Genomic DNA, 25,354 nt, shown 5'->3' on the forward strand with positions numbered 1-25,354 from the left:
CCAGACCCAGAGGACTGATCTCAAAAACCTGATATTAGTTTGATAAATTCTTGTTTATCTTTATAATATTCATAAGAACATTCAATTAGATATAGTTATTTATAAAGCTTCTCTTCTAATTTTCTTAGCAAGTCTGTCTTACAAGTTGCCCATGATATTCCAATAACAAAATCAATTACAACCTTATAGTGTAGTGTTTCAGAACAATGCTTTTCGAACAATCTGTGATGAAAGATGAGTTCTTGTTCTTTTCAATCCATTGTGGACCAATATTTCATAAATGACAATTAACACAGATTACTATAAAAAATGATCATGTATTGACATTGAGACAATATCAAAAAGCTACATAAGTTTTCAAACACTCGTGCTCAATTTCTGCACTTATCTTGTTGTGCACAGGCACTGATGGATCACTCCCTGAGTGCCATTGCTTTAGAGTGTAGTCTTTTGAATTTGATTGCTTGGGTTCAAATTCCATCTCTGCCATATTCTGCTTGTCCTGTAACCTTGTTCAAGTTACTGAAATGTACAATGAGAATAATAATAGTACCTTTTCCAAAGTTTGCCATGAGGATTTAATGAGGTACTATATGAAATCCTGAGAAGGATATCTAGCATGCACTACAGGGTCAATAAAAGTAAATCATTATAATTACTGCATGCAGTTTTACAATACACAGTGTGCTTTCCCATACATCATGTCATCTATTCCCTACAAAATCTCTGTAGGGGTAGGTTAAAGGAGTAATGATTATCCTCTACAGCACAGTTGAGAAAACCAAGGGTCAAGTGTTTAAATTGTTACTCAAGTGTTTAAATGGTTGCACAGCTGGTAAATGGTAAAGCCAGGCATTAAATGTGATGCTGTTTCTCCCTTATTCCATCCTCCCTTTCAAAGCATGTCAAAGTCTACATGAAGTAGTCCTTTTCATCCAGAACAAAGTCTTCCTGCTCATTTCCTGAGCCTCTTGGTCCCATGACATAGCTTGACAAAAAACAGGACCATCCTAGCAATAGCAGGATCTCCCATCCCCTCTCAATTAGTAGACTTCTTCTATAGGAGGGGTTCTTGTTGACCTTGCACCTACGTTTCCTTTTCACGGCTACTGAGAGCAAGATGTGTAAAATTTATGCTTTCAGCTCAGAGTGCTGTATATCTGGTTAATGTGATGGCAGCTATATTTCACATGTTGGAAACGTCAGTTGGAAAAGAAATTTCGAGCCCCAAGATGACAGAAATGACTATCTCCTTTCATGTGTTGGTGGATGGTCTGGCTTACATTTTTTTTTCTTGAACATACCCAGATGATATGAATGTTTCTTCGGTTGAGGTTTGAATATTTTACTTCTTATAAATCCAAAGAAATGTTTATTTCTTCCTGTGGTTAAATTGTGCAGATGAATTCTCAGAGAGTAAGGAGCCTGAGAAATTCATATGGGACATTAAATGTTCTAGTAATTGTGATCTCTATTTGATCCAGAGACAAAGAACCAAACCCAAGATGTGTTAAAAAGAATAAAATTTCCCTGTGCTAGTAAATTTAAAAAGGAGTTACAAATGTAAATACTGTAGATGCATTTTATCCAATAATGCCTTCAGGGTAAGTTAAATTCAGAAAAAAATGTTTAATTATACAGCAGCAAAAAATGAGGTTAGTGTAAACAAACCATTATCCACTACTGTAAATAAGTTAATGAACATCCCATTAGCTATCTTATAAAACAAATGATAAAATGAGTTAAAATCTTATGGAATAAAGAAATGTGAGTGAAGGTAAGCCAGAATCATTCAGCATTACATCTAAGTGCTACACTGTGTACAGGCATACCTCACCTTATTGCACTTCACTTTATTACACTTCATAGATACTGCAATTTTTGCAAATTGAAGGTGTGCAGAAACTGTATCCGGCAAGTCTATCAGTATCACTTTGCCAACAGCAGGTGCTTACTTCCTGTCCCTGTGTCACATTTTGGTAACTCTCACAGTATTTCACTTTTTCATTATTATTATATCTGTTATGGTAATCTGTGATCACTGATTTTTGATGTTCCTATTGTGATTGTTTTGGGGTGCCACAAACCATGCTCACATAAGACAGTGAACTAAAGTGATAAATGTTGTGTGTGTTATGACTGCTCCACCCACTGGCCATTTCCCTATCTCTCTTCTCCTTCTTAGGCTTCATTATTCCCTGAGGTGCAACAATATTGAAATTAGGACAATTAATAACCCTACAATGGTCTCTAAGTGTTCAAATGAAAGGAATAGTTAACACATCTTTCACTTTTAATCAGAAGATATAAATGATTAAGCTCAGTGAGAAAGGTATGTCAAAAGCCCAGAAAGGCTGAAAGATAGGCCTCTTGAGCCAAACTGTTAGCCCAGTTATGAATGCAGAGGAAAAGGAAATTAAAAGTGCTACTCCAGAGTATTCACGAATTGTAAGAAAATAACCTTACTGCCGATATGGAAAAAAGCTTTAGTGGTCTGGAAAGAAGATCAAACCATCCATAACATTTCCTCAAGCCAAAGCCTAATTTAGAGAGAGGCTTTAATCTTCAATGAAGGCTGAGAGAAGTGAGGTAGCTATAGAAGAAAAACTTTGAAACAAGCAGAGGTTGATTGATGAGTTTTCAGGAAAAAAAGTCATCTTCATTACTTAAAAATACAAGGTAAAGCTGCAAGTGCAGATATAGAAGCTGCAAGTTATCCAGAAAGTCTAGCTGACATACTGATGGAAGTGGCTACACTAAACAGCTGATTTTCAATATAGACGAAATAGCCTTCTATTGGAAGATGATGCCATCTGGCACTTTTATTGTTAGAGAGGAGTCAATGCCTGGTTTCAAATCCTTCAAAGGACAGGCTGATTCTCTTGTTAGGAGCTAATGAAGCTGGTGACTTAAAGTTGAAGCCAATGCTTATTTACCATCCCAAAAATATTAGGGTCCTTATTATTATGCCGTATCTACTTTTCCTGTGCTCTATAAATGGAACAGCAAAGCCTGGATGACGGCACATCTGTTTACATGATGGTTTACTGAATATTTTAAGCCCACTGTTGAGACCAACTACTCAGAAAAAAAATTCCTTTAAAAATATTATTTCTTATAGGTAAGGCACCTCATCATCCACAAGCTCTGATGGAGATGTACAATAAAATGAATGTTGTTTTCACGCTTGCTAACACAACATGTATTCTGTAGCCCATGGATCTAGGAGTAATTTTGACTTTCAAGTCTTATTCTTTAAGAAATACACTTTGTAAAGGTACAGCTGTCATAGTTAGTGATTCCTCTAATGTACCTGGGCAAAGCCAATTGAAAATATTCTGGAAAAAAATTTATGATTCTTGATGCCATTAAGAACATTTAAGACTCATGGGCAGAGGTCAAAATATCAACATTAACCGGAATTTGGAAGAAGTTAATTTCAATCTCTATGACTGACTTAGTGGAGGACGTCACTGTAGTTGTGGTGGAAACAGCAAGAGAACTAGAATTAGAAGTGGAGCTGGAAGAAATGACTGAATTGCTGCAGTCTCATGATAAAACTTGACTGGATGACAAGTTGCTTCTTATGGATGAGCAATGAAAGTGTTTCTTCAGATGGAATCTGCTCCTGGTGAAAATGCTGTGTATGTTGTTGAAGTGACAACAAAGAATTTAGACTATTACATAAACTCAGTTGGTAAAGCAGTGGCAGGGTTTGAGAAAATTGCCTCCAATTTTGAAAGAAGTTTTAGTGCTGATAAAATGCTATTGAACAGTATCATATGCACAGAGAATCTTCATGAGAGGAAGGGTCAATTACTGTGACAAGCTTCACTGTTGCCTTATTTTCAGAAATTGCCACAACCACCCAACCTTGAGTGTCTATCACCCAGATGACCCAGGAGCCATCAACATTGAGGAAAGACCTCCCCAGCACAAAGATTCTAATTGGCTAAAGGCTGAGATGATTGTTAGCATTTCTTAGTAATAAAGGATTTTTAAATTAAGATATGTATATTTTTATATGTAATGTCATTGTATACCTAACAGACTACAGTGTGGTGTAAAAATAACTTTTATATGCATTGGGAAAATTTTGTGTCAGTCACTTTATTGTGATATTCACTTTATTGTGGTGGTCTGGACCTGAACTTACACTATTTCTGGGGTATGTCTGTAAATCAAATTTCTACAGGAATGAATCCTTTAGAATGAAACCTCTCTCTTCTGTCAAAAGTGTCAAGTAGACAAAATAACTCAACCTCACTTGTTTGGGAGCAGCCCTGCACTCTCACAATTCTAGGCTGAGGTCAGGAGTGCTATAGCAACTATGATGAAATGTGAGAGTCCATAGAGCCCTAGACTCTTGTTTACCACACATAAAGGACTTTGCACCAGATAAATATAGGAAGTTCCAAGCATTGCACTGTTAGTGGCCCAAAAATCCAAATAACCTTTAGTTTAAAGGCAAAGCTGTCTCAGATCTAATAGCTAGGGATTGAGAATGCAGTGAACATAGTTGAAACTCTATTTCATTAAAAATGAAGGGAGAGTACCATGGTGGATATAATACTGCCTGCAATCTGCTCAAATATTTTCTTTGCTATACAATCTCAATAGGTAACCCAAAATTTTCAAGCCAGAATAAAAACATGGACATACATGAGAAAGATTAATTTGAGTTCCTTTAGAAGTAGACCCTGAGGCTAGGGTTTGAAAAGTACTGGTTTACTTGGCAGGAGATCCCAGGAAGCATTGTTAGGAGAGTGGAGAACTGAGGCAGAAAAGAAAAGGCACAAAACAAAGAGTATATTTTCAAGCCAGTTACCAGTAGGGCAAGGTAAATGGCAATTTCAAGTGGGAACTCTGGGGTCATATATGATAAGTGCCTCAGAGTTAGCTCAGATCAGGGGCAAAGGAGCTAAGGATTTGTATACTAAATCTATCATTGGTTGAGAGATACTGGGCATGGGGTGGGGGGAAGAATATATTTTAACACTTTCTGATCTGATGTCGTGGTACCTTCAGGCAGTTGGAAGCCCAGTAGTTCCTTACAAGGGTGAGATCTCAAGGAATACAGTTGGGACATCTGCTACAATTTGTGAAGCCATATTTCCTTTGGATTTTATATAGCAATTGTCTCAGTATCCTTAGAAATGTAAACACACATACACACACATTTGACTTAGAAATTATCTTCATTTGCTTTTAAACATAGGAGTATGACTAACAAAGACAAGAACTCTAATAGATCGATGCACAGGATGAAAAAGTGTAAAGAATAAATGCTTTGGCGTTAGATAGACCAAGATGTGGATCTTAGCCTTACCAGTCAAGTAATTTGAAAAAGTAATTTACTGTGTTTCATCTTCATTTTGTTAATCTGAAAAAAGTAAATAATTTGCATTTTGTTGTGTTGTGAGAACATAGTTTAAGTTCCCATCTCAGCACTTGAAATACAGTAGTATCTCAGTGATGATTAGCTATGATCACCAGCACTCACCAGGACTACCATCAGCACTCTAATCAGTACCACCATCACCATCACCATCATCATCAGTATCATCATCTTTTCCTTGCAAAAAATACTTGGAGTTTTCTCTACAAAAAAGAAAAAGAAAGAAAGAAAAAAGAAAGGAAAATACCTCTTTTGATATAATAAGAAGGAAACAGAATAATCTTCAATCTTCAAAAATGGGTGAGAAGAACACAAGACTTCTCTGAAATGAAATGTGTCAATTTTTATTTCATTAACATTGGTTGTACAGCTGCTTGTGTTAGAACATTTATACAGGTACTAATGAACAGGTACTAACAGCTTCAATGGAAAAGAGTCGTATGAATATTTATTTAGAAAATATTTAAAGTAGTCGTTATTGAGAATCTCCAATTTACCACATATTTTATGGCAATCTCTTTTCTAAAATGAATCAACAAGACTAAGCCATTATGTTAAAAAGCCATGCCCCCATACAACCATCTTTAGATACAGATTTAACACAGCAATTCCTTTTCTCTCTTCTGATAATTACAATATTAAAGAAAATACTAGTCACCTACATAAAGGAAACTACACTGACTTGGTGTCACTCAGTAAGTTTACATACATGAAGAGTTTGGAAACTTTAGGTTCTCAAAGACACAGTTACCTAAATATTAATACATTGTTTACTGAGGAGGACTCTTTTTGCTTTGACAGCTCAATGATTCAGACATGAAAACCCCAGGAATTGTTTTACCTTAACTGAAATGTCCAAGGATTCTTTTTTTAAAAAAAATCTCATTTTTTATTTTTAATTTTTTAGAAATTTTTATTGTTTTATTTTTCCATAATTTATTGGGGTACAGGTGGTATTTGGCTACATGAGTAAATTCTTTAGTGGTGATTTGTGAGATTTTGGTGCACCCATCACCTGAGCTGTATACATTGCACCATATTGTCTTTTATCGCTTTCCCACCTCCCACTCTTCCCCGCAAGTCCCCAAAGTCCCTTATATCATTTTTATGCGTTTGTGTCCTCATAGCTTAGCTTCCACATATCAGTGAGAACATACAATGTTTGGTTTTCCATTCCTGAGTTACTTCACTTAGAATGATAGTCTCCTGTCTCATCCAGGTCACTGTAAATGCTGTTAATTCATTCTTTTTTATAGCTGAGTAGTATTCCATCACGTACATATATACCACAGTTTCATCATCCATTCATTGATTGATGGGCATTTGGGTTGGTTCCACAATTTTGCAGTTATAAATTGTGCTGCTATAAACACGCATGTGCAAGTATCTTTTTCAAATAACGACTTCTTTTCCTCTGGGTAGATATGCAGTAGTGGGATTGCTGGATCAAATGGTAGTTCCACTTTTAGTTCTTTAAGGAATCTCCACACTGTTTTCTACAGTGGCTGTTCTAGTTTGCATTCCCACTAGCAGTGTAGAAGTGTTCCCTGATCACCTCATCCACACCAACATATACTGTTTTTTGATTTTTTGATTATGGCCGTTCTTGCAGGAGTAAGGTGGTATCACATTGTGGTTTTGATTTGCATTTCCCTGACCATTAGTGATCTTGAGCATTTTTTCATGTTTGTTGGCCATTTGTATGTCTTCTTTTGAGAATTGCCTATTCATGTTCTTAGCCCACTTTTTGATGGGATTGTTTGTTTTTTGAGTTTGTTGTAGATTCTGGATATTAGTCCTTTGTAAGATGTATAGATTGTGAAGATTTTCTCCCACTTTGTGGGTTGTCTGTTTACTCTGCTGACTGTTCCTTTTTGCCATGCAGAAGCTCTTTTAGTTTAGTCCCAGCTATTTATCTTTGTTTTTATTGCATTTGCTTTTGGGTTGTTGGTCACAAAATCCTTGCCTAAAACAATGTCTAGAAGGGTTTTTCCAATGTTATCTTCTAGAATTTTTATAGTTTCAGGTCTTAGGTTTAAGTCTTCAATCATCTTGAGTTGATATTTGTATAAAGTGAGAGATGAGGATCCAGTTTCATTCTCCCACACGTGGCTAGCCAATTATCCCAGCACCATTTATTGAAAAGGGTGCCCTTTTCACACTTTATTTTTTGTTTGCTTTGTCAAAGATCAGTTGGCTGTAAGTATTTGGGTTTATTTCTGGGTTCTGTATTCTGTTACATTGGTCTATGTGCCTATTTTTATACCAGTACCACACTTGTTTTGGTGACTATGGCTTTATAGTATAGTTTGAAATCAGGCAGTGTGATGCCTCTAGATTTGTTCTTTTTGCTTAGTCTTGCTTTGGCTATGCAGGCTCTTTTTTTTTTTTTTTTTGGTTCCATATGAATTTTAGAATTGATTTTTCTAACTCTGTGAAGAATGATGGTGGTATTTTGATGGGGATTGCATTGAATTTGTAGATTGCTTTTGGCAGTATGGTCATTTTCACAATATTGATTCACCCATTCATGGGCATGGCATGCGTTTCCATTTGTTTGTGTCATCTATGATTTCTTTCAGCAGTGTTTTGTAGTTTCCCTTGCAGCAGTCTTTCAACTCCTTTGTTTGATATATTCCTAAGTTTTTTTGGTTTTTTGTTTTGTTTTGTTTTGTTTTTGTAGCTATTGTAAAAGGAGTTGAGTTATTGATTTTATTCTATGCTTGGTCACTGTTGGGGTATAGAAGAGCTACTGATTTGTGTACATTAATCTTGTATCCAGAAACATTGCTGAATTCTTTTATCAGTTCTAGGAGCTTTCTGGAGGAGTTCTTAGGGTTTTCAAGGTAAACAATCATATCGTCACCAATAGTGACAGTTTGACTTCCTCTTTACTGATTTGGATGTCCTTTATTTCTTTCTCTTGTGTAATTGCTCTGGCTAGGACTTCCAGTACTATGTTGAAGAGGAGTGGTGAGAGTGAGCATCCTTGTCTTTTTCTCATTCTTAGAGGGAATGCTTTCAGGTTTCCCCCATTCAGTATTATGTTGGCTGTGGGTTTGTAATAGATGGCTTTTATTACATTAAGGTATGTCCCTTGTATGTCGATTTTGCTGAGGGTTTTAATCATAAAGAGTGCTGGATTTTGTTGAATGTTTTTTCTGCATCTATTGAGATGATCATGTGAGTTTTTAAAAAAATTATGTTTATGTGGTATATCACATGTATTGACTTGTGTATGTTAAACCATCTCTGCATCCCTGGTATGAAACCCACTTGATCATGGTGAATTATCTTCTTGATATGTTGTTGGATTTGGTTGGCTAGTATTTTGTTAAGGATTTTAGCATCTATGTTCATCAAGGATATCTGTCTGTAGTTTTCTTTTTTGATTGTGTCCTTTCCTGGTTTTAGTATTAGGGTGATGCTGGCTTTATAGAATGAATTAGGGAGGGTTCCTTCTTTCTCTCTCTTGTGCAATAGTGTCAAAACGATTGGTACCAATTCTTCTTTGAATGTCTGGTAGAATTCTGCTGTGAATCCATCTAGTCCTGGACTTTTTTTTGTTGGTAATTTTTAAATTACAATTTCAATCTCACTGCTTTTTATTGGTCTGTTCAGCGTATCTAATTCTTCCTGATTTAAGCAAGGAGGGTTGTATTTTTCCAGGAATTTATCCATCTCTTTTAGATTTTCTAGTTTATGGGCATAAAAGTGTTCATAGTAGCCTTGAATGATCTTTTGTATTTCAGTGGTGTCAGATGTAATGTCTCCTGTTTCGTTTCTTAGTGAGGTTATTTGGATTTTCTCTCTTCTTTTCTTGGTTAATCTTGCTAATGGTCTATCAATTTTATTTATCTTTTCAAATAACCAACTTTTTTTCATTTATCTTTTGTAACTTTTTATTTTAATTTCATTTAGCTCTGCTCTGATCTTCGTTATTTCCTTTTTTCTGCTGGGTTTGAGTTTGTTTTGTTCTTGTTTCTCGAGTTATTTGAGGTGTGGCCTTAGATTGACTGTGTTCTTTCAGACTTCTGGATATAGGCGTTTAGGGCTATGAACTTTCCTCTTAGCACCACCTTAGCTGTATCCCCGAGGTTTTCATAGGTTGTGTCATTATTATCATTCAGTTCAAATAATTTTTAATTTCCATCTTGATTTTGGTTTTGGCCCAATACTCATTCAAGAGCAGGTTATTTAATTTCCATGTATTTACATGGTTTTGAAGGTTCCTTTTGAAGTTGATTTCCAGTTTTGTTCAACTGTGGTCTGAGAGAGTGCTTGATATAATTTCAATTTTCTTAAACTTATTGAGGCTCTTTTTATTGCCTATCATATGGTCTATCTTGGGAAAAGTTCCATGTGCTGTTGAATAGAATGTGTATTCTGCAGTTGTTGGATGAAATGTTCTGTATATATCTGTTAAGTCCATTTGTTCCAAGGTATAGTTTAAATCCATTGTTTCTTTGTTGACTTTGTCTTGATGACCTGTCTAGTGCTCTCAGTGGAATACTGAAGTCCCCCACAATTATTGTGTTGCTGTCTATCTCATTTTTTAGGTCTGTTAGTAACTATTTTACAAATTTGGGAGCTCCAGTGTTAGGTCCATATATGTTTAGGATTGTGACATTTTCCTGTTGGATAAGGACTTATAGCATTATATAATGTCCTCCTTTGTCTCTTTTAACTGCTGTGTTTTTTTTGTTGTTGTTGACCGAGTCTCGCTCTGTTGCCCAGGCTGGAGTGCAGTGGCATGATCTCGGCTCACTGCAAGCTCCACCTCCCGGGTTAACGCCATTCTCCTGCCTCAGCCTCCCGAGTAGCTGGGACTACAGGCACCTGTCACCACGCTCGGCTGATTTATTTTTGTATTTTTAGTAGAGACAGGGTTTCACCGTATTAGCCAGGATGGCCTCAATCTCCTGACCTCGTGATCTGCCCACCTCGGCCTCCCAAAGTGATGGGATTTGTTGCTTTAATGTTTGTTTTGTCTGATACAAGAATAGCCACCCCTGGTCACTTTTGGTGTCCATTTGCATGAAATCCTTTTTTTCACCCATTTACTTTAAGTTTATGTGAGTCCTTAGGTGATAGGTGAGTCTCCTGAAGGTAGCAGATAGTTGGTTGGTGAATTCTTATCCATTATGTGGTTCTGGATCTTTCAAGTGGATCATTTAGGCCATTTATATTCAATGATAGTATTGAAATGTGAGGTATCATTGCTTTCATCATGCTCTTTGTTGCCTGTGTACTTATTTTTTAATTTTTTTTTTTTTTGCTTTTGCTTTTTAACTTGTATTTTGGCTTTATAGGTCCTGTGTGATTTATACTTTAAAGAGGTTTTGATTTGATGTGTTTCCAGGATTTGTTTCAAGATTTAGAGCTCTTTTTAAAGTTTCTTGTAGTGGTGGCTTGGCAGTGGCAAATTCTCTCAGCATTTATTTGTTTTAAAATGACTGTCTTTCCTTCATATATGATGCTTAGTTTCACTGGATACAAAATTCTTGGCTGTAAATTGTTTAGTTTGAGGAGGTTGAAGATAAAGCCCTAATCCTTTCTAGCTTGTAGAGTTTCTGCTGAGAAATCTGCGTTAATCTGATAGGTTTTCCTTTATAGGTTACCTGGTGCTTCTGTCTCACAGCTCTTAAAATTCTTTCCTTTGTCTTAACTTTAGATAACCTGATGACAATGTACCTAGGTGAAGATGTTTTTGTGATGAATTTCCCAGGTGTTCTTTGTGCTTCTCATATTTGCATGTCCGGTTCTCTAGCAAGGCTGGGGAAGTTTTCCTTGATTATTCCCCCAAATATGTTTTCCAAGGTTTTAGAATTGTCTTCTTTCTCAGGGACAACTATTGTTTTCAGATTTAGTCATTTAACATAATCACAGACTTCTTGGAGGCTTTGTTCATATTTTCTGATTCTTTTCTCTTTGTCTTTGTTGGGTTGGGTTAATTCAAAGACCTTGTCTTTGAGCTCTGAATTTCTTTCTTCTACTTGTTCAATTCTATTGCTGAGACTTGCCAGAGCATTTCACATTTCTAAAAGTGTGTCCAAAATTTCCTGAATTTTTTATTGTTTTTTCTTTAAGCTATCTGTTTCCTTGAATATTTCTCTCTTCACTTCTTTTATCATTTTTTGGGTTTCCTTGCTTCAGGCTTTGCCTTTCTCTGGTCCCTTCCTGATTGCTTAATAACTAACCTCCTGAATTCTTTTTCAGGTAAATCAGGGATTTCTTCATGATTTGGATCCATTGCTGGTGAATTAGTGTGATTTTGGAGGGGAGTGTTGACCAGCCTTGTTTTATCATATTACCAGGGTTGGTTTTCCAGTTCCTTCTCATTTGGGTAGGCTCAGTCAGAGGGAAAGTCTAAAGCTCAAGGCTGTTGTTCAGATTTTTTTTTTGTCTCACGGGGTGTTCCCTTGATGTAGTACTCTCCCCCTTTTCCTATGGATGTGGCTTCCTGTGAGCCGAACTGCAGTGATTGTTGTCTCTCTTTTGGGTCTAGCCACCCAGCAAGTCTACCTGGCTCCAGGCAGAGTCCTGTGATGTTAACTGTCTATGAGTCTCTCAGCCATGAATAAAAGCACCTATTCCAGTGGAGGTGGTGTAGGGTGCAATGGACTTCATGAGGGTCCTTAGCTTTGGTGGTTTAATGCTCTATTTTTGTGCTGCTTGGCCTCCTGCCAGGAGGTCATGCTTTCCAGAAAGCATCAGCTGTAGTAGTGTGGGGAAGGACCAGTGGTGGGCAGGGCCCTAGAACTCCCAAGATTATATGCCCTTTGTCTTCTGCTACCAGGGTGGGGAGGGAAGGAACATCAGGTGGGGATGGGGCTAGGTGTTTCTGAGCTCAGACTCTCCTTGGGTGGGTCTTGCCATGGCTGCTGTGGGGGATGGGAATGAGATTCCCAGGTCACTGGACTTGTATACCTAGTAGTATTATGAATGCCTCTGCTGACTCATGCAGGTTGTCCAGGAAGTGGGGGAAAGCTGGCAGTCACAGGCCTCACCCAGCTCCCATGCAAACCGAGGGGCTTGTCTCACTCCCACCATGACCCCTGCAACAGCCCCAAGTCTGTTTCCAGGTGGAGGGTGAGACAGGCTTGAAAACTTGCCTGAGGCTTTCCACCTCCCAGTTGTGAAAGAAAAGGGCTTTAGTTCTTCCTCCACCTGTGAAGTCTGTAAGCTGGATTCACACCCTCTCCCGAGTTCTGGCCAGGAGGCTTCTCACTCTGTTCAAATTGTTACAAAGTTCAGCTAGAGAATTCCTTCTGCCTGTGGAGTTTTACCCTCGGCTTCTCTGGCCACCCTCCTGATGGATCCCTATGGTGCCAGGCAGCAATAGGCTGCGTGGGGACCCAGCAAGCTCCCAGGGCTTTTCTGCTCCTTCCTCTACCCCTGTATTTTGTTCAGCTTGGCTGTCTAACCTGACTCAGTTCCAAGTAAAGTTGGAAACTTCTCCTGCAAACAGACCTTCAGCTTCTTCAGTGGGGGTGTGTGTTTGGGAGAGGAGGCTCTCCCTTTCCCACTTCTGCAGTTGGGGCACTCACGGTATTTAGGGTGTCTCCTGGGTCCTGCAGGAGTAGTCCACTTCCTTCAGAGGGTCTGTGGGTCCTCTCGGGATTTCTGGTTTGTTCTTGTAGTCGATCTGGAGCTAAAATTCACAATGCGAGACTCCGCATACTGCTGTGTCTGGAGCAATCTAGTCCTGCCTCCCATTTGCCATGATCCCTAAATCTATCCAGTGATTCTTGTAACAAATTTTTTTCTTTGTTAACCTCATCTGGTTCTACAATTTTACACACCATTGATACACTGGTAAGTCTCTAACTTTTATCATAAGTCCTGAATTTTTATTCAGTTTCTCACCTCAACTGACCCCTCATCTTGACATCTTCATTTAGATGACTAATAGCATCTCAATATTACATAGATGAAAAACAGTAAGCTTTATTTCACCTTCTGTACTACCAGCTCCCTCCTTCTCAAAGTAAATCTTTAAGAATCATTTTTTGATTTTTTGCTTTCTCTCTCTCCTCATTTCCAGTCTATCAGCAAGTTATTAAAGTTTTGCCCCTAAAATATTTGGGAACCCAGTCTACAGATTGTCATGCCACTGTTCTCATTTATTCCAAGCCATCATCGTCTCTGTTTTGAACTTCCACAATGGTCTACTCATTGGACTTTTTTTTTTTTTGAGATGGAGTCTTGCTCTGTCGCCCAGGCTGGAGTGCAGTGGTGCAATCTTGTCTGACTGCAAGCTCCGCCTCCCGGGTTCACGCCATTCTCCTGCCTCAGCCTCCCCAGTAGCTGGGATTACAGGTGCCCGCCGCCATGCCCAACTAATTTTTTTGTATTTTTAGTAGAGACGGGGTTTCACTGTGTTAGCCAGGATGGCCTCTATCTCCTGATCTTGTGATCTACCCACCTCGGCCTGGACTTTTTTGCTTCATGTCCTGGAATCAATTATCAACCAAGACAGAAAGACATCTTTTTAAAAACGAATCAAATCCTATTGCTTTTCTGCTAAAAATTTCCCAGTGGTTTCAGCTCATACGCAAAATTAAAATTAAAATTTTTACCCAAACATTCAAGGCTCTACATGGCGCTTTGCCCTTGGAACTCTTTCACACACTCTCCCACTTACTTTCAAGTCATAGTAGCTTCCTGTTTCAGGGACATACCAAACTTCTTCCTGACTGCAAACTTGCTTGCTTGCCATCTGGAATATTTTCTCCAAGCTTTTGTATGACTAACTCTGAGCTCAAATATCATTCCTTTAGAGGGACCTGTCTTGGCAGCCCTATTAAATATCACCCACACGCCCTCTTCAGTTGCTTTCTACCCATAACCCATTTTTTTCTTCATAGCACTCACGGCTCTTTGAAATGGTTCTTTGCTTTATTGTCTGTCTTACCCACTAAAATATAACATCTATGAGAGCAGCCAGTGACTGGACCCTAGGACTATAAATGGCCCTCTCTGGATGAGACAATGTGCCCCTTCCATGTGGTTCTTTCTATTTAGATACATGATGCTCCCCTATCTGCCAAAGGAGACTCTAATATGCTGCCTTAAATTGGTTATCTGGCCACTGTGAGTTTTCCAGGGCTTGTTTTCTGGCCCCTGTGGTTCAAACAAGTTATCTTACTGAAGGAAAGGGCACTGATAGTGAAAGTCAAAATAATCCACAACCTCAGTTATATTTTATCCCCATGTAAGGGTGATTAATCTGACTATAATATAGATTTTTTTACGTCAAGCTAAGTCAAATGGCCATTTAGATAGTCTGGGACTTGGAGTCACAGTGGGCTAGCTAAGATTCTTTCACAAGGGTAGTTTCATACAATGGAATGGCTTTTCAATATTGGCCAATGAAGAAGTGTTACATCCTTACCGGCATTATGTTTTATATAGGTTATCAACAAGTGGAAAAGTAGGAGAATCATTGTCCTGAATAGAGTAACAGGAAGGATGTTTGTATAAGGCACCCCAGTAAGAACATTGGGACCTTTTCTCTAGTCAGGTCAGAGCTCCCACAGTCTGACATAGAAGAGAGATTCAAGTGTATTTTTTGAAATGTTTCTTCTCCTATGTATTCTGTTATCCATCCTCCAGAGTTTGTCATAATCATATTTGTGACTAGCATTGCAACTACAAGTTGCTGACATGTTAGTATATTCTAATCTGATCTATAGGTCTGATGTCTATAGATCTTTCTGATCTGTGAAGTCCTCTTTTGTGATCACAGAGAAGGTATAAACTGAGAATCAAAGATTAGTTTGTCTAAGACTTCTTGGCAAGGTGGCCTTCTACAAAATTCTATGAAAACTGGTCATAACTGAGTGCTTAAGGCAATCAATTTTGGTAGAAAGCCAAGGGGGTAAATTGGGTAAGCCATTCACCTTACCATATAGGCTGTAACTACAAGGCCCGAAGCCCAGCTTTCTGATCACAGTAGGTGTATTAGCTGTCTATTGCTGCATAACAAATTTCCCCAGGACATAGCAACTGAAAGCAAAAAGATTTATTACTTCACAGTTACAGTGAGTCATAAGGACGAGTAGTTGAGCTGGAGGGTTATGATTCACTGTCTTATGAGGATGTAATCAAGGAGTCCAGTAATTTCAAAACTTGACTTGGGGGAGAGTCACTTACAAGTTCACACATGTGACCCTTGGTAAGATTTAGAAGATCTGCTTCCAAGTTCAACTATGTGGGCTGATCTACAGGGCTGCCCCATGACATGGAACCTGGTTTCCCCTGGAGTGAACAAGTTAAGACAGAGGGAGAGGGAGAACCAAAGATGGAAGCCACAGTCTTTTTATAACCTAATTTAGAAAGTGATATTCTACAGCATTCCATTCCTTAGAAGTGAGTCAGTAAGTCCAGCCTATACTCAAAGAATGGGAGATTAAACAAAAAATATGAACACCAGGAAGTGCCAATCATTAGTGGGCCACCTCAGAGGGCGCCTATAACATTTTAGAAAGGTAGGTGATTTCCATACATAAATAGGGTGCTTATAAAATAGGGTTGGTTTCCATATTGTATTGCTGTTGGATGCTAGCCTCTTATACCAGTAAGAATCAGTATCCTTTAAATTGCATGATTTTTCCCTAATCATGTAATTTTAAAGTCTCTCACACAGAATATGACTTCCAGCTCCATTAGATTTCTGTGTGTTCTCCAAGAATGTGATGAACAGTAAGTAAACTAAACTCGACTACCATTCCTGTCTCCATAATTTTCATGATTTTCCCTCATGAACTAGCTTCATTGTTAAGAGTGGCTTGTTGCCATTTTAGCAGACATGGCATATGTTTGGTCTGGTCATTCGCCCTTGTTGATGGATTACTTTTTTTGTCTTAGTATTTTATGTTCTCTTGGTATTTCAAACCCAAACCTTCCTTAACTGGTGTACACAATTTTATTCTTACTAGATTAAATCCTATTAAATATTCTGCCCATTATTTTCTTGAAAAAAAATCTCTTTGGGAGATTTCTGACCTGCTATGTAGCAAATGAATATGAGTTGGCTTTTCCTCTACCGTCATCCTGTGGATTCCTTTAACTTCCATCCTGTAATGGATTCCCTGTTTCTTAGATTTCTTGTCTTTCTCCTTCTTGGTTACTTTTTGTTGTTGTTTAAATTATTGGATTCTGTTTTCAGTAGCTTATTAAAAATGGTACATTAGAAGTAAAATTATTAGGCATCAGTATGGAACTCTAGATTAGAAATCATTTTTGCTCAAAATTTTGAAGACTTGCTCCACTGTCTTCTAGCTTAAAAAAAAATTCCATCAACTAGCCTCCATACCTTTGTATAAAAAACATTTTTTGTTTTTGTTTTGCCTCTCTGCAAGCCAGTAGCACCTTCTATTTGCCTTCAGCACTCTGAAATTTCACAATGATGTGGATTAATTCACAACCATTGTACTAGCTGCTTGGTAAGCTGTTTACATCTGAGAACTCATGTCTATGTCCTTCAGTTCTGTGACATCTTCTTGACTTATGCCGTTGATGATTTCTTCTTCTTTCTTTTTTCTCACTTTCTGAAATATATATATATCTTTAATGCTGTTGTTTCCTTTCATATTCTTTTTGATTTAGGGATTAACACCCAAAAAACCATTTGGGGCAAAAAGAAAAATAAAACACTTTTACTCTAATTTTAGTAGGCTTATATAAGGCAGGAAATGAGCAAAAATTAAATGTCTGTATTTAATCTATTATCTTAATCTGGGCAAACTAAATTATTTTTACATTGATTTATTGACAAATTTAATTAGTGTTTTATTCATTACATTTAATACACTTATTGATGTGATTGAGCTTATCACTCACTATCTTGCTAAGTTTTATGTATGTGCACCTTCTGATCTTTGTTCTTCCTTTTACTGACTTATTTTAAGCAGAGTATTGTTTAGGATTCATTTTATTGTCCTATTTGATTTTTAGAGTCCCTTCATTACATTATTTTGTCGATAGATTACTCTAGATATTACAATGCACACACACAACAGACTTCTATGGATTAATATTTTACTACCTTGTGGAAAAAGTAAGAACTTGGCAATATGTGGAAAAAGTAAGAAACTTGAAACATTGTAATTTATTATATTTACATACCTCCTGTCTATTATGCTATAGTTATAATGAATTTTACTTTCAATCTATTATAAGCCTCACCAAAAAAAAAAAAATTACAGTTTTTATTTAAACTATGTGTTAACTTCCAAAGAGTTTTAGAAAAAAAATATTTATTACTACCCACATATTCATTATTAAATTTCTTCTCAGACATCTGTACAGTTGGCCCTTCTCATCTGTGAATTCTGCATCTGTGGATTCATATACATGCAGATGGAAAATATTTGAAACATTTTTTGGGTCTGTACTGAACTGTATAGACTTTTTTTCTTGTCATTATCCCTTAATCAATACAGTATAACAACTATTTAGACAGCATTTACATTGTATTAGATATTATTAGTAATTTAGAGATGATTTGAGGTATACAAGAGAAAATGTGTAGGTTATATGCAATAATACACTTGTTATATAAAGGACTTAGGCATCTGTGAATTGTGGTATCCCGGGGGGTCCTGGAGACAATTTCCCATGGATACTGAGGGACAACTGTAGTTTTATCTGCTATCATTTCCATTCAACTTGAGGAACCTGTAGCATTTCTTGGAGTGCAAATCTATATGCAACACATTCTCAAGATTTTGATTTTTCTGCAAATGTATTTATTTGGCTTTCATCTCTTAAGGACAATTTCCCAGTTTATATCATCTTAGGCTAATATTTTTTTTTCTTATAACACTTTAAAAATTGTTTTCTTATCTTCTATCTCCTAATGCTGTCATTCTTACTGTTGTTCCCCAGTAAACAATAGTTCCCCCTCCCTCAACCAATTTTAAGATATTCTTTTCTTTTCTTTGATTTATGTAAGATTGATTCCAAATTGCCTATTTTTATTTGTTTGTTTTCTTTTGTATTTTTAAATATTTTTCTTGCTTGGGGTGCTCTGATCTTCCTGTATCTGTGTATTGAAAAAGTGACTTTTTACCCTTTTTCTTTATCTTCTATTTCTGGGACTCTGATTACATGTATTTTAGATTTTATACCACAAGTCATTGAGGGTTTGCTCATTTGTCTTAATTCTTTTTATCTTCCTGTGATTCAACCTCATATATCCTTTCTTTCGTTGTGCTAAATATGTTGGTAAACTTATCCAATAAATTTCTTATTTCACATGCTTCTTTTTTCAAGTCTAGAATTTCCATGTAGTTCATTTATAGTTTGTACCTTTTCCAAAAATGTACCATCTCTTTGCCCATTTTTTACCTTTTCATTTTAAAAAGTCTTTTATGAAGGTTAATTTGTTTTTTTCTAGCGAGCAGTTTAATTATGGGTGGAAACTTGGTTTGGGCCTTTGTTGGGATAAGTCTACTTCTGTTTCGCTTTTTCCACTGGATATAGAGTTTGGTGTCAAGTGAAAATGCAAGGTATTTACTAAGCCTTGCTAACTTGACAAGACTCCAACTCCAATCTCTGTCTGTCCAGTAATGGGCAGCTACTGAAATCTCAGGAAGTTCTTTAAACCTTCCACCTGTATCCTTCTGCTAGTGTCCCTGAAACCTTGCCTTATCTATGTGCAATTTAGGGTCAATTCAGGATTTGAGGGGAATTTGTGTGCATATTTACAGTTGCTGCTTCTGTAGCTGCATCTTTCTGAGGTGTTCCCTTATTAGTTTCTCACTGTTCTAGTGGCGCTGAACTAACAAAAAAAAAAAAAAAGAAAGAAAGAAAAAGGAAAAGAAAAAAGAAAAATACTTCCCAGATCAATAGAATTTCTTCTTTTTGTTTGAGTTCTATCCCTTCATGTGCCACAAGACTAGTAGCAACCTGAGGGAAAATATAGTGGATCTCCTCCTAGTGTGTTTCCTTCTTGATAAGGGTGATACCCTCTCTAGGTTCTGCTTTTGGTCATTCTCCGATGACTTCCATGATTGTTTTCTTTATTATTTCCTTAGTTTATAGTTGTTATCAGTAGGGGAGTTAGTCTAATCAAGCTGCTTCACCATAACTAAAAACCAAGATTCTCTCCTGTGTTAGCATTCTCCAGAGAAACAGAACTAACAGGATATGTATGTATAAATAAATAAATAAATCATTATATGCATAATTTAAAATATATATCTAATATGTAACTACATATAAAATTATATATAGTAATAGATATATAATATAATATACATATAATTTTTATATATATATAAAATTTATTATAAAGAATTGGCTCACATTATTATGGAGTCTGAGAGGTTCTATGATCACATGGAAAGCTGGAGACACAGGAGAGATGATGGTATCGTTCCAGTGTAAATCTGAAGGCCTAAGAAACAGGAGACCCGATGGTGTAAGTTCTAGTCAAAAAGCCAACAGGCTTAAGCCATAAAGAGCAGATGTTTCATTTTGAGTCTGAAGGAGGGAAAAGACCAATGTCCCAGCTTAAACCACTCAGGCAAGAAAAGTTCCCTCTTACTCAGCCTTATTGTTTGATTATGGTCTTCAATTGATTGGATGAGGTTCACCCACACTGGGGAGGGAAATCTTCTTTACTCATCTATTGATTTAAATGTAATCTAATCAAAAACATCCATACAGACACGATCAGAGTAATGTTCGACTAAATGTGCACCTGTAGCCCAGTCAAGTTGACACACATCCCACATTCTTTAAATAGATTAGAATTTAAGGAAGACAATTTTCTTAAGTACTTATTTCTTATGTTAATTTTTCTCTAGATATAAATTGTGCCACTCTTCGAAGGACATACTTTGGAATGGGTAGGTTTCAACAATGTGGGTATACACAAGCAATAGGTGATATTCTCATAATAAGGTTATACGTAGGCAAAACCTCACAGGCATTAGGCCAGTGTCTCGTCCATTTAGTGTTGCTGTAAAGGACTACATGAAGCTGGGTAATTTATAAAGTAGAAAGGTTTATTTAGCTCACAGTTCTGTAGACTGTACAAGAAGCATGATGCCAGCATCTGCTTTGGGTGAGGGCTTCAGACTGCTTATACTCACAGCAAAAGGGTAAGAGGATGGTGTGTACTGAGATCACATGGCAAGGGAGAGAGGACTAAAGAGAGAGGGGAAAAGGGTGGGGGAGGTGCTGGGCTCTTTTTAACAACCAGCTTTCTTGGTAACTAATAAAGCAAGACGAAGATATTCATGAGGGATTTGCCTCCATAACTCAAACAATTCTAGTTAGGCCCACCTCCAATACTGGGGATAAAATTTCAATATGACATTTGGAGGGGTCGAACAAGCCAAATATAGCATCCAGGCAGGCCCTATGCTATTTATTTACATTTTATAGTTTACTTTTCACGAAGGTGCACATTAAAGGCGAATAAGAGAATATGGTGAGCTTCATATGTCCCTTAATCAGGGCAGTGGCACTGTATCTCTGTGATTCTCTTGACTCTGCCCTGCTTGGGGTGCCAGCATTGTTCTCAGGGTAGCTTACTTTATAAGCTTATGATGGCTAATGAAATTCCAAGCTTTATATCCTGAGAGCATTAGTATCTCCAAATTCTCTTATAAAGTATTTGTAAATGTGCTAAATCATCCCTTAACTAATTCCTTAAATAAGATAATTCATGTAATGAGCTTAGCCCATTATTTGGCAGATTATTAACAAATGTTACAGTTGGTACCAATATTTTTTTTTCTTCTGACTCCTTCCATATTTCAGGTCACCCTTTTTACCCAGTATTTTACCAAAGCAAGGCAAATAGTGATCTTGATCTCTCCTGTCCTTTACCTAACACTTTTGTGTGAATGAATTTTACCTATTTTCTCAACCAGAAGTAATTTGTTGGGAATGGAACCAACTGATGGCAATGGTGACAGTGATGAAGGTGATAATCAGTCTAGTTTGTTGAGTGAATAATGGCTTACAAAGTGCTTTTAATTTCTGTAATCTTCTGTAACTCCTATACCAATGATGGTAAAATGAATGTCCCTTGATGGAATATAAGGCACTTTGGAACCTGGCTATTTATGGAAATGTAGGGATTGCATAGTACCTGGTTCAAATCTTATGTAGGCAATTGCTTATTCTGCATATGTAAGGAACAGCATGCTTGGGACTCATATGCACATTATAGTCCCAAAAGCTGTCCCAATTGCCTGTGATTGTCTCAGAGTTAGTTCACTCTCTGAATGGATGCTCAGGGTAAATTTTATCCCAAAACATTGTGAGCTTTGCTGCTCTCTATCTAAAATCCAGCCCTGAACTATCTTGTAAACTTAAAATGAATCACAGTTCAATTGTTTGTTCTTAGGTAGAAACTTAGTGTGCTCATATTCTTTGCTACAACAACAAGGAAAATAGCTATATTTGATCTCTTTTATATAAAGTTCATTCATATATATTATCTCACTTGATCTTCACAATTCTGTCAGACAAGAGGAGGAAGTGGAATAAATATTTGTTACCTGCATAATATGTGCCAGACACTAGATATTAAAAATTATTAATATAAATATAAATCACTATGTAACTTTTGTATAGTCCTCATACCAAGTTTGTGACTTATAAATTATTGATTTAACCTTCAAAAATTAAAAATTTGGGGCTCAGAGAAGTTAAGTGTCTTGCCCAATGACATGAAGTAAAGAACAGGAGAAGCTAGAACTCAATCTGTGTTTTCCGACTTAAAACAACTGTGGATTTTGCATTATCACAATTGCTGCATCTGACACTAATGATGCACGTGAGAAATGAATCTCCTCAGCTTTTTCTGTTTGTTGGCACTTTAATATAGACACAGAGAATAACGTATTATCTTCTTTTGCGTGTGTGTGGAAAGTCTTTGTTCATTTACATATGCTTCTATTTGCAGATTCATAGTCTACACAGCCATGGCTGCAAGTATTCACTGGTGGGCCATTATGATGATGTTTGCTCTTTTTCACTAATATCTTAAATGGGTATAAGGCTTGATAGCTCTAAGTGACAAAAAATATTTTTATAGGTATAGCAGACACCCATGTCTTTGTAATTAAGCTTGCCTGAAATAAGACCAAATGTGTCAACATATTTATGCTTTGTTTTGTACCACCTCTTTTCATGTAATTTTATTAACATAAGGGGTGCCTTTAATTATGCAAAGCTACAAACTACATTATTGATATTCTATAAACATTAACTACACCCGCCTTTAATGAAGCAAAAACAAAATGCAGTCTCTTATTTTTCAAGATTCTTAGAAAGGCAGAAAGTCTGGAGTATAAAATAAAAGGAGTTAGGGACTTGATCCTTGAGTCATTGCTATGTGTAGCCAGGGCTATGTGTGCCAGGATATACATGGGATAGTTACCCCCACCCACTATTTTACTTTCTGTGCCTTCAGTTACCTGTGGTTCAGCACAATAAGATATCTTCTGAGAGAGACAGACCACATTCACATAACTTTTATTATAATATATTGTTAAAATGTTCCATTTAACTATTAGTTACCGTTTCTAATATTTACTGTGCCTAATTCATAAACTAAATTTTATCATAGGTATGTATATGTAGGAAAAAATATATAGCATCTGTAGAGCTCACTGTTATCTGTGGTTTTGGGCATCCACTGGGGCTCTGGGAACCTATCCCCTTCAGATCAGAGGAACTGCCATAGTCATTTTATTGTTTGAATTTCCAAGCTCTATACCTTTGGTTCAAATACAGTAACATATTTTTAAAAATATACTGGATACTGGAGATTTGTCATCTGACTCTACTTGGCACACTTTTGTTTTTTAACTACCTTATTCTAGTCCACTGGTAAACTTGTAAGAATTTTTCAAAGTGGGTGACTTCCACATGGGATTTGATTTGGACTCTGAAACCTACAGTCAGGTTAAATTCTAAATGTATTTAAAGAAGGTAGCTTCCAAGATCAGGTACACTTAATGGCATCTCACTAAGATTTGTGTTGCTTTTTGCTGCTTTACCAGTTAAGTTTTGAGAGAGAGGGAGAGAGAAGGAGAGAGAGAGAGAGAGAGAATAGCCAATTGGAAGTACGTGATTGGAAGTACGTGGTCTTTACATGAACAACCTACTATAGATGAATCACACAGGATTACCATAGAAAATACTGTGGATGGTTTTGAAAAAGAGAATCATAAAAATGATGACTACTCACCTCCAAACTTAAGAAAACTACAAGAATTGAAAAATCAACAGGCTTTATCTTGCTTCACTCTGCTCCATCTATGGCACTACCAGACAAAAAAATCCTTATGTTAATATCAACTATGAAAAATTAAAAAGCATTTGAGTAAAATGACTTCCATTACTATAACTTTAATAGTGAAAAATATATATGCCATTGGAACCATTTTTATATTTGGGGCTTGGTTCAAAAATTTGTTACAAGTGCCTTTGTGAGCATTTTTTATGGCATTGCACTTGTAAAGCTTGTGGTGCTTAGGGGTCTGATCTTTTATTCATTCCTTCACTTAACAAATACATATTAGGTATTTACTCTTGGATAAAGAAGAGAAACAGCCAATCGTAATTTCTGTGTTCTAAAGTTTTTGGTCTATTTGGATAGGAAGACATTATAGAGAAAGTCACAGAAACAATTATAGATGGTGTGATTAGCAAACAATGAGTTTAAATATTAAAATGTATTAAATAAATTATAAGAAAAGATATATATAATGAGTGAAAAAATGAAGAATTCTGTGGAGATATGAAGACTCAAAAGAAGAACTAAATGGAAATTCCAGAACTGAAAAATGCAAACAATTCATTCAAGAGGATTAAAAGCAGACTGAATATTTAAGAGAAAAGGATTAAGGAACTTGAAGACACATCAAGAGATATTCAACTAAAGCACAGACAGCAGAAGTTAAAAAAAAAATTGAGCCAGAATGACCTGTGAAACCAAATCAAGCCATTCTGCATATATGCAATCAGAGTCCTCGAAAAAGGGTGAGGTAATGGGTCAGAAAAATATATCCAGAAAAACAACGGCTGAAAAATTTCTAAATGTAATTAAAAATTTCAAACTCAAGATATAAGAGATCCAACACTCTTCAGGTAGGATAGATGCAAAGAAAACCACACCTACATACATTATGGTCAAAGTGCTGAAAAACAATACAGGCACACCTTGGAGATACTAAGTTTGGTTCCAGACCCCCACAGTAAAGCAAATCACATGAAATTTTGGTTTCTCAGTGCATATAAAAGTTATGTTTACACTACCTACAGTCTATTAAGTGTGCAAGCACATGTTTGCAAAACAGTGTGCATATCATAATGAAAAATACTTTATTGCTAAAAAATGCTAACAAACATCTGAGCCTTCAGCAAATTGTAATCTTTTTGCTGATGGAGGGTCTTGCCTCGAGGTTGGTGGCTGCTGACTGGTCAGGGTAGTGGTAGCTCAGGGCTGAGTGGCTGTAGCAATTTCTGAAAATAAGGCAACAATGAAGTTCTCAAAGATGTCTCTGTAACATGTGAAGCTGTGTGATTCATTTTTTTCTTTATTTTATTTTATTTTATTATTATACTTTAAGTTTTAGGGTACCTGTGCACAACGTGCAGGTTACATATGTATACACGTGCCATGTTGGTGTGCTGCACCCATTAACTCATCATTTAGCATTAGGTGTATCTCCTAATGCTGTCCCTCCCCCCTCCCCCCACCCCGCAACAGTCCCCGGTGTGTGATGTTCCCCTTCCTGTGTCCATGTGTCCTCATTGTTCAATTCCCACCTATGAATGAGAACACCATAGAACTTCTTTCAAAATGGGAATCAATCCCCTCAAACTATGCTGCTTCTTTATGAAATAAAGTTTATGTAATAGTCTAAATTCTTGGTTGTCATTTAAACAATATACACAGCATCTTCACCAGGAATAGAT

This window comes from Hylobates moloch, unplaced genomic scaffold, assembly GCF_009828535.3.
Source record: "Hylobates moloch isolate HMO894 unplaced genomic scaffold, HMol_V3 SCAFFOLD_5, whole genome shotgun sequence".
NCBI lineage: Eukaryota > Metazoa > Chordata > Mammalia > Primates > Hylobatidae > Hylobates > Hylobates moloch.